Genomic DNA, 10184 nt, shown 5'->3' with positions numbered 1-10184 from the left:
TGAGGCCTGCAACACAGCTGAAGCACACCAGCTATTTTTCTAAGTCCAAATCACTTTATGGCCTATCCAAAACTCACCCGAACCCTCGGGGCACCAAACCAAACATGCACACAAGTCTAAAAATATCATACGAACTTGCTCGCGCGATCCAATCGCCAAAATAACACTTAGAACTGTGAATTTATTACCAAATCAAATGAAATTCTCAAGAAAACTTTAAAATTTCTATTTTCTCAACTGGACGTCCGAATCACGTCAATTCAACTCCGTTTATCACCAAATTTCACAGACAAGTCTTAAATATCATAATGAACCTATATCGGACTCCAGAACCAAAATACGGACCCAATACTAACAATGCCAAATATCAATAAATTCTTAAAAACAAATAATTTCCAGACTTTTAATTTTCATCAAAAATTCATAACTCAAGTTAGGGACCTCCGAATTCAATTCCGGGTACACGCCCAGGTCCCATAATTCGATACGGACCTACCGGGACCATCAAAGCATAGATCCGGGCCCGTTTACAAAAAATATTGACCGAAGTCAACTAAAATCAACTTTTAAGGCAAATATTCTTATTTTCATTAGTTTTCAACGTATAAGCTTTCCGGAAACCTGCCCGGACTATGCACGCAAATTGAGGAGGGTAAAAAATGAGATTTTTAAGGCTTAAGAGTGCATATTCGAGTTCTAAAATATAAGATAAGTTTTTGGGTTATCACAAATGGGACCACGGATCTGAATGAACATGTGACCTCCTACACGTGTGCAATCAAGGGAAATGACTTGGAAGATGACGAAATCGTGTCAATTTTACTGAAAAGGTTCGGGGAAACCCTGTTTGATGGAGAAATGATTTGGTATTACAACCTGCCGCTAACTCCATTGATTCGTTTGCTATGCTTGTGGATGCCTTTGTAAAAGCTCATGCCGGGGCCACAAAGTCGAAACCAAAAAATCAGGCCTCTTTACAGTCAAGCAAAGAGATAATTAAATGCTCAGGGAGTTCGTGTCGAGGTTCCAAATGGAAAGGATGGATATGCCCTCGGTTGCGGACGATTGAGCTGAAGCATTTACTCAAGGACTTAACCCCCAAAGATCTTTGGCTTCACAGCAGCTGAAACAGAATTTGATAGAGTACCCTATGGTAACTTGGGCTGACATCCATAACAGGTACCAAACAAATATCAGAGTGGAAGATGATCAGCTCCGGGATGGCCCCCTCTCGGTCCGTGTATCCCATCAAAACTAATGACAGATCTAAAAAAGTCGTTGATCATAAACCAAGACCAAGCAGAGACCGGTACCAATGGTATAGCAGACATCGAAGAGGTAGTGGATCTGGACGTAACCCTGCGATGAATTAAAAAAGAAAACGATCGAGGTCATAATAATCGGGGACTCATGAGCAAAAACGGTTTCGACAGGCCAATCGGGCCCAGAGAGGCACCAAGGTTATCGGAGTACCGTATCAACGTCGATGTTGTTGGCATCGTATCAACCATCAGACACATCAAAGATACCAAGTGGACTCGACCATTGCAGTCCGATCCTACCCAAAGAGACCCCAACCTGATGTGTAAGTATCATAGCACCCACGGCCACAGGACCGAAGACTGCTGACAGCTAAGGGAAGAAGTGGCTCAGTTATTCAATAACGGACAGCTCCGGGAGTTTCTGAGTGATCGAGCCAAAATTCACTTCAGGAATAGGGACTCCAACAAGCAGACTGAGCAAGAGGAACCTCAGCATGTTATTAACATGATCATCGGTGGAGTCGACATCCCCTAGGGGCCAATGCTGAAGAACACTAAGGTATCCATTACAAGGGAAAAGAGAACCCGAGATTACATGCCGGGGGGGACCATCTCTTTCAATGATGAAGATGTTGAAGGCATCGTGCAACCGCATAACGATGCCCTGGTAATTTCTGTACTCATAAATAAATCTCAAGTTAAGAGTGTGTTGATTGATCCAGGTAGCTCAACTAATATCATCAGATGGAGGGTCGTAGAGTAGCTGGGTCTACAAGACCAAATAGTGCACGTGGTCCGGGTCTTAAACTGATTCAACATGGAACGTGAAACTACTAAAGGGGAGATAACCCTGCTAGTGAACACTGCCAAAACCATTCAGGAAATGACGTTCTACGTCATCAAGGGGGATATGAGGTATAACACTCTATTTGGAAGGCCATGGATTCACAACATGAGCGCAGTACCCTCGATGCCGCACAGCACTTTGAAGTTCCCCACACTGGGAGGGATTAAAAGATTTTACGGAGAACAACCGGCTGTAAAAGAAATGTTCGTGGTCGATGAGGTGATCCCGATGTCCGCCCTCTCGACATCAAAGGACCCGGAGTCTGTTAGGAATGAAGAAACTAAAAATAAATCACTGACACCGACCCCGATCGAACCGGAGAAGCAAAAAGTGGGCGAGGATGATGATTACAGAGTTCCCAGGTCGTTCATAGGCCCTGACGATTCTGATGCCACCAAGTCAATGGTCGAGGAGGAGCAAGTCATATTGATCAAATGCTTTCCTGATCAAAAGGTATACCTGGGCACGAGGTTAACTATAGAGCTCAAGAAAAAACTCATTGAATTCATTATAGCTAACATAGATTGTTTCTATTGGTCCTATCCTGATATGACAGGAATCCCGCCAGAAATAACTAGCCATAAGTTGAGCTTGGATCCAAAGTTCCACCCGACTAAATAGAAGAGGAGGCCTCAGTCCGAAGTCAAGCATACATTCATCAAAGACGAGGTATCTAAACTCCTTAAAATAGGTTCCTTTCGGGAAGTTAAGTTCCCGAATTGATTAGCTAACGTAGTGGTAGTGCCTAAAAAGGGAAATAAATTAAGAATGTGCGTATATTACAAAGACTTGAACAAGGCATGCCCTAAAGACTCTTTTCCTTTGCCTAACATCGATCGCATGATCGACACGACGGTCGGCCACGAGATACTCAATTTTCTCGATGCCTATTCCGGGTACAAGCAAAACTGAATGGACCCGAGCGATCAAGAAAAAACTTCCTTCATCACTAAATTCGGCACTTATTGCTATAATGTAATGCCTTTCGGACTAAAAAACGCTGGTGCCACTTACCAACGCCTAGTAAATCAGATGTTCGAAGAACAAATAGGAAAATCAATGGAGGTTTACATTGACAACATGTTAGTTAAGTCCCTGCGAGCAGAGGGCCATTTGGAACATTTGCAGGAAACCTTCAGCATACTGAAGAAATACAATATGAAGTTGAACCTAGAGAAATGTGCATTCGTGGTCAGGTCCGGGAAGTTCCTTGAATTCATGGTGTTCAACCGGGGGATCGAGATTAATTCTGACAAAATCAAAGCTATAGAAGACATCACCATGGTGGACAATGTCAAGGTTGTTCAGAGGTTAACCGGGCATAGCCACCCTGGGTCGGTTCATATCAAGGACCTCCAATAAGAGCCATCGGTTCTTCTCAATATTGAAGAAGAAGAATAACTTTTCGTGGACCCTGGAATGCTTACAAGCCTTGGAAGAACTAAAACGGTACCTTTCGAGTCCACCTTTACTTCATACTTTGAAGGCAGACGAGCAGTTGTACCTGTACTTAGTGGTATCTGAGATAGCGGTAAGTGGAGTATTAATCCGAAAAGAGGAAGGTGTGCAATTTCCTATCTATTATGTCAGCAGGACTCTAGGTGAGGCCGAAACAAGGTATCCTCACCTAGAGAAATTGGCGCTCACTTTGCTAAGCACCTCCAGGAAGTTAAAGCCATATTTTCAATGCCATCCCATATGTGTCGTAACTACTTACCCATTGAGGAACATAATGCACAAACCCGAGCTCTCGGTATGATTGGCCAAGTGGGCTGTGGAAATTAGCGGATACAATATCGATTCGACCTAGAACCATCATCAAATCTCATATTTTGGTAGACTTCGTGTCCGACTTCACGCGGCCTTAATACCCGAAGTTGAAAAGGAATTGTTGTTAACATCGGGGACTTCTTCAGGAATCTGGACCCTCTTTACGGACGATGCCTCTAACATAAAGGGGCTCAGACTCGGCATCATGTTGAATTTGCCTATTGGTAACGTAGTTAGTTAATCTATTAGAACTGTGAAGTTGACTAACAATGAGGCCGAGTATGAGTCCATGATTGCAGGTCTCGAATTGTTGAAAAGCATGGGGGCGAAGTGATCGAAGCTAAGTGTGATTCCCTCCTTGTGGTAAATCAACTCAATAGGACATTCGAAGTAAAAGAGGATTGAATGCGAAGATACTTGAATAAACTACAGGTAGCGCTGCATCAATTCAAAGAATGGACACTACAACATGTGCCCCGGGATTAAAATAGCGAGGTCGATGCTCTGGCTAACTTGGAATCATCGGTTGATGAGGATGAATTCATATCGGGAACGGTTGTAGGACTCATGAAGTCAGTAGTGGAAGAAGTCCATGCCGAGATAAACTCAACGACTTTAACCTGGGACTGGAGAAACAAGTATATAGACTACTTGAAGACTGGGAAGTTTCCCTCGGATCCCAAAGAATCGAGAGCCTTACGCATAAAGGTATCCAGGTTTAGCATGTCCGAAGATAATCTATTCAGAAGAACGTTCGATGGCCCACTCGCCATACGCTTGGGGTCGGGAGATACCGAATATGTTTTGAGGGAAGTTCACGAAGGGGCCTACAGAAACCATTCGGGGGCAAAATCATTGGTTCGTAAGATAATCAGAGCCGGTTATTACTGGATCGACATGGAGAAAGATGTGAAGGACTTTGTGCAAAAATGCGGCGGCAGTCAGAGGCACGCACCAATGATCCATCAACCCGATGAGTTACTACATTCAGTCATGTCTCCTTGGCCATTCATGAAATGTGGAATGGACATAATCGGTCCCATACCATGGGCACCCGATAAGGCTAAATTTATACTATTTATGATTGTCTATTTCTCTAAATGGATCGAAGCTCAAGCGTTCGAGAAGGTCCGGGAAAAAGAAGTCATCCACTTTGTTTGGGACCACATAATATGCCAGTTCGGTATACCGGTCGAGATAGTATGTGATAACGGGAAGCAGTTCATTGGCATCAAGGTAAGCAAATTTTTTGAGGACCATAAGATCAAAAAGATCTTGTCAACACCCTATCACCCTAGAGGTAACGGACAGGCGGAGTCGATGAACAAAACCATCCTTCAAAACCTTAAGAAAATGTTGACCGATTCCAAAGGAAAATGGAAGGAAATTCTGCCCGAAGTCTTGTGAGCATACCGCACGACCTCAAAATCTAGTACCGGGGCCACTCCGTTTTCGTTGGTATACAGTGTCGAATCACCAATACCGGTTAAGGTGGAAGAACCGAGCCTCAGGTTATGATATGCAACCGAAAAATCAAATGGTGAGGCCATGAGCACGAGCCTAGAACTACTGGATGAGAGGCGCGAGGCCGCCCAGAAGCAGCGAATAGAAATATATTATAACCGAAGAGCCAACCTCCGACACTTCAATATCAGGGACTTGGTGTTAAGAAGAGTAACATTGAACGCCCGGAACCCGAACGAAGGGAAGTTGGGACCAAATTTGGAAGGACCATATCGAGTTATCAATATTGTTGGTAAAGGTTCGTATAAACTCGAAGCAGGAAATGGTTCACAGCTACCAAACAACTAGAACGTGACCCACTTCAAATAATACTACTGCTAAGGTATGACCTCATTCACATTTTTTATATATATTACTAATTGGGCTAACACTTGCAGGCAACAACCAAAAGGAGAATGTAGTTGTTAGTTCTGAAAGCACGTATTGCACTCTTTTTCCCTTGAACCGATTTTGTCCCAAATGGGTTTTACGGCAAGGATTTTAATGAGGCAACAATAAATCGGGCTAACTTAGAGTCGAAGACTGGTTTTAAATCAGAGTCAATGGTCACCACAACAGTATCCGAGCCCTCTCAAAGATCGACCTCGAATATTGGGGGCCATCACCCTTGGGTCAAGACTTTTAGCAAGGAAGAAAACTTTGTGCTTGAACAGTCTAGGCTTGGTGGATAGGATTTATTGTAAGGGACAAACGGTCGAATGAACCGTGCCCGCGTAGGTCACCTCAGCCATAATACGAGCTTTTACACGCTTATAATCTTGTATGTTACACACAAAAAAGAAAGAATATTTCTACCTTGCTAACAAACATTTTTTTCTTCTTAAAAGTATCGAGCCTAAGGGCTATTCCTACCCGGGAACTATCGAGCCCAAGGGTCACCCTTATCCAAGACCAAAGGGCTACCCCCACTCGGGGACTATCATCCGAGACTTGTTCGGGTGGCTCGAACACGGAGGCACAAAACCTAGTAGGCAGTGCCCAAACCTAAAAGGCTACGGCTACCCTAAAAATGATTCGGAGACATCTGAAGCCCGTAATTAAAACATAAGGCCTTTAAAAGAAATTCTAAACCATTTCAAAGGTTACCCTTGGCAAAGATATAGTTTAAATATAATTAAAGAAGGATCTTGGGGAAATTTTTGGCCACTTCTAGCTTCCATAAGTTCAAACAAAAATTGCATCGAGGACAGGTCTTATTCGGACCTCATAAAAACTACTTGTTACTACATTTGATTATGTGCTAAGCCATTAGAAATATTTGCCATTGTAAAAAGATGCTGAAGATAATAGAACTGAAAATTACCAAAAGGAAAAGCTTTATATATTCCGTAATATCTTTACAAATGTCAAAAAAAAATATATACAAGTTACAAAAACAAAAAAAATTCTAAAGCATCTCTGCCTGATTTTCACCGGAACCCGAACTCGTCACCAGAACCGTCGGGGACTTTCGGATTCTTCAGATCCCTCGGACCCCTCTTCATCTTGGGGTTTAGCTAGCCTCTTGACCTCGACTATGTGCCTTTTTGCCTCTTCGATCTCGACAGATAGGTCGACGCCTCGAGCATGTATTTCTTTGAAGGTTTCCCTCCGGGAAAGCCGCATCACATACTCAACAGTTGTCTTCAGGTGGGCCTCGGCTGCTTCAATATTAGCCTTGTATTGGGCCACCATCTTGTCAGCATCATTCGAGGTTGCTTCCAACTTAGACCTCGTTATTTTGAGCTCCTTGCCGAGGGCATCCTGTTCGGCGATGGCCGAGCCCAGTTGAGCTTTGAGGTCCTCATTTTGTCAAACTATGCATCGGCCTTCTCCTTCACCACCCGAAGCTGAATTTCCACCAAAGATGGCCTAGGCAATCTCCTTCTCCGAGGCCAACAGGTCCATCTTATTTTTCCACCCGTCGGCCATAACCTAGATCTCATCCATCTCCTTGCAGAGTTGGTCGATCTTCTGTTGGACCTGTGAAGTATTATTTTTAGTCTCTGCGACTGGACCTTCATTTCTCATTTCGAAAACCTTTACCTTTTCCACCAAGTCTGCATGCTCCTGCCTTAAGAGCGATGGCTTTTTCTGAGCCGCATCCAGCTCGGCCTAGAGGTTCCTGGTGACCCCCTCCCGTTGCTCGCTATGAATCTTGTACATGTCCCATTTTTGGGCAAGCTCCTTGAGCTTGAGCTCGAGTTGATTGGCTTCAACCCGATATTGGAGGAAACTCTCGTGATGAAGTACCGAGGCCTACAAAAAGACAAAGAAAATGTGAGAAATATCAAAACATGGATAACTATAGATAGATGGAAGGAAACGATGCCTTACCCGGTTCAGCGCATGCTGTGCATCATTGAAAAGGCATGGCGCATTCATCGCATTTATTTTGGCCTGGTCCTCCTCGGTCATCAGGCATCGGAGGTAGCTAGCCACCCCCACAGGAGTGGAAAAATCTTGGGCATCCTCCGGGATGGTCAGTATGATTGACCTCTTGCGGCCAGTGTCCACGCTCTGAGCGGGGAACTGATTAACAAATTTTGGGCTCAAACTCGGCCTGCCGGCTTCCGAGGAAGTATCTTTCTTCGAAACTTCTAGGTCACCCAGTCCGAAAAAATCTTCCAAAGCATACGAGTCCACTCAGTCGAAAAAGGAGTGAAGGGGGTCTTCTGCACCCTGGCCCCCCTCGTTGAATTTCTCCTTTCTCGCTTGGGCCTCCTCGAGCATAGACTCAGTATAGGAGGGAGTCCCCGAGATCTCGATTATTTCGGGCACTTACTTTGGAGCAGAGACGGCATCCTAGGAAGTTTCACCCCGGATATCCGCATCGGCCTTTTGAGTTTGAGGGGGTTGATCGTGTGAGTCTCCCCCTCGGATACATCCCAGTCCTCGGGATAGGTTGTCCCGTGGGTTACAAAAATAGATTCATCCTCCGGCTCGTACCTAAGCCGGAAGAGGGGGTCGGAGTCAGGCACTCGGGACCTGAACCCACTCCTGGGCTTGTGGAGCACCCGTTTCTTTGGTTTCTTCACCTCGGAGCCTAGGGAGCCCGAGGGTTTTCTTTTCCTCTTCTTTTTTCCCATCGTGGAAGCAACAGATGGATCAACAAACGGGGGAACATCTTCATCCCCTTCCAAAGGACTAAGTTCAGTGGTCTTAGGAAAACCTGCAACAACAAAGAGGGAAGAGGAGTTAGTAAAATGAAAGGTGAAGACATAGTGATTGGCTACTCCGAAAGAAGACTTACCATGAGAACGGGCCTCCCATCGGCCCTTCGAGAGTACGCACCATATGCGCTCGAAGTAAGACATCTGAGTACAAATGCCCTTAATCCACTCCTTTAATCGGGGAACCGCATTCGGAACCCAGGCGATAGCTGCACAGCCACAAGCATAAATGAGAAGACAATAATGAAATGAGGAAAATATTTATGTCCAAAGAGGGAGTTGAACTTACGAGATGCATTCCACTTCTCGGGGAATGGCATGTATTCCGGTGGGATCAAATCCTCGGTCTTCACTCTGACAAAGCATCCCTGCCGGACGGTCTCAGTCTTCGTCGATATTTGAGAAGAGGGATTGTTGGCCCGGCAAGTAAGCTTGATCAGTACCCCTCGGAACATCTGGGGACTGTATAATTGGAGCAGGTGATCGATCGTGAATCAACGAGACTCGGTCTTGTTTACGAAGTAACGGAGGAGGGTCACGATCCTCCACAATGATAGGTGGATTTGCCCGAGGCACACCTCATACCTCTTGTAAAAATCTAGAACGATAGGATCCATCGGGCCCAACGTGAAGGGATAAGTGTAAACACTTAAGTACCCCTCCATGTGGGTAGTAACGGCGTCCTCGGGCCCAGGGACTACTACGTTCTTGCCTTCAAATTGCAGTCCTTACGAACCATGGGAAGAACGACTTCGGTCACAGAATATGGGGAGACTCCTTCACCCCGGTCCTGTTTGCACGAAGGCTTCTCGAATTTAAAGTCATCTGCAATCGAGTAGCCCCCGGGGATGAACGCCGACAAGGGAGGCTCGGAAACCAGTTCGTTAGATGCCACAACGGGGGAAGCCGTTTCGAGGGAAACCACCTCAGGGTTAACCGCTTTAGTACTAGCGACATGTTGAGAAGATGAAGAGGCAACTTGTTGAGCAATGGTTTTTGATGTTCTTGCCATTTTCATCTAAGGGATTGTTTGAAAATTCTAGAAATGAACATGAAGTTTTGGAAAAACGGGTTTTGAAGATGAAGAACAGAGTATGAAGATTTGAATGAAATCTGGGTAGAAATCTGGAGATTTCTTTGGAATTGAAGAACAAGGATGAAGATATGAAGGTTTGAGGAAGGGTTGATGATGGCTGGAAAGCTTGAAGCTAGTGATTTGTTCGAAAAGTAGAAAAGGGAAAAAAGGAGAAAGCTTTTATAGGGAGACAGTCAACGCTTCGCATTCATATGCAACCTGCCGATGAGCGACATGTGTTTGAAGTCAGAACGATGCGATTGATGGGATGTTTTGGCTCCCTCCTCGTAACGTACGAAGGAAGAAACCGGAATCATCTGTCGTTTCCCATCGTTTCGGCAAACCTACTCTCTGAGAAACGAGGAGACTATCTGTATACAGATAAACTCGGGCCCACTAAACACCTTGATTTCCCGGTAAGTTAAACTGAGTAGGAACATGACCGTAATGAATCGGAGTCAGAGCGATGAGCCCTCGTATAGGGTATCGGGAAAAACATCTGCCTTCGGGGGTATCGGGTCTATGTCCTCCGGGTCCGGTTCGAGGATTAAGAC

The sequence above is a fragment of the Nicotiana tomentosiformis genome, chromosome 6 (assembly GCF_000390325.3).
Source record: "Nicotiana tomentosiformis chromosome 6, ASM39032v3, whole genome shotgun sequence".
In the NCBI taxonomy this organism is placed as follows: Eukaryota; Viridiplantae; Streptophyta; class Magnoliopsida; order Solanales; family Solanaceae; genus Nicotiana; species Nicotiana tomentosiformis.
The sequence above is the reverse complement of the archived record's forward strand: the minus strand, read 5'-3'. Positions refer to the sequence as shown.